Source organism: Centroberyx gerrardi, chromosome 12 (assembly GCF_048128805.1).
Source record: "Centroberyx gerrardi isolate f3 chromosome 12, fCenGer3.hap1.cur.20231027, whole genome shotgun sequence".
NCBI lineage: Eukaryota > Metazoa > Chordata > Actinopteri > Beryciformes > Berycidae > Centroberyx > Centroberyx gerrardi.
The window spans coordinates 31,771,241-31,772,267 of record NC_136008.1 but is presented as its reverse complement, the minus strand read 5'-3'; positions in this window follow the sequence as shown (position 1 = coordinate 31,772,267).

Here is a 1,027-nt window from a genome sequence, read left to right as displayed (position 1 = left end):
TCGGGTAAAAGGGAGGTGGAGAGCCGCCTGGAGATAGGGGCCCGCTCCCAGGTGTGTGTGGCCGAAGCAGGGGCTCTAAATTGGGTTAAAAGTGAAGTGGAGAGCCGCCTGGAGATAGGGGCCCGCTCCCAGGTGTGTGTGGCCGAAGCAGGGGCTTTAAATCGGGTAAAAGGGAGGTGGAGAGCCGCCTGGAGATAGGGGGCCGCTCCCAGGTGTGTGTGGCCGAAGCAGGGGCTTTAAATCGGGTAAAAGGGAGGTGGAGAGCCGCCTGGAGATAGGGGCCCGCTCCCAGGTGTGTGTGGCCGAAGCAGGGGCTTTAAATCGGGTAAAAGGGAGGTGGAGAGCCGCCTGGAGATAGGGGCCCGCTCCCAGGTGTGTGTGGCCGAAGCAGGGGCTCTAAATTGGGTTAAAAGTGAAGTGGAGAGCCGCCTGGAGATAGGGGCCCGCTCCCAGGTGTGTGTGGCCGAAGCAGGGGCTTTAAATCGGGTAAAAGGGAGGTGGAGAGCCGCCTGGAGATAGGGGGCCGCTCCCAGGTGTGTGTGGCCGAAGCAGGGGCTTTAAATCGGGTAAAAGGGAGGTGGAGAGCCGCCTGGAGATAGGGGCCCGCTCCCAGGTGTGTGTGGCCGAAGCAGGGGCTTTAAATCGGGTAAAAGGGAGGTGGAGAGCCGCCTGGAGATAGGGGCCCGCTCCCAGGTGTGTGTGGCCGAAGCAGGGGCTCTAAATTGGGTTAAAAGTGAAGTGGAGAGCCGCCTGGAGATAGGGGCCCGCTCCCAGGTGTGTGTGGCCGAAGCAGGGGCTTTAAATCGGGTAAAAGGGAGGTGGAGAGCCGCCTGGAGATAGGGGGCCGCTCCCAGGTGTGTGTGGCCGAAGCAGGGGCTTTAAATCGGGTAAAAGGGAGGTGGAGAGCCGCCTGGAGATAGGGGCCCGCTCCCAGGTGTGTGTGGCCGAAGCAGGGGCTTTAAATCGGGTAAAAGGGAGGTGGAGAGCCGCCTGGAGATAGGGGCCCGCTCCCCGGTGTGTGTGGCCG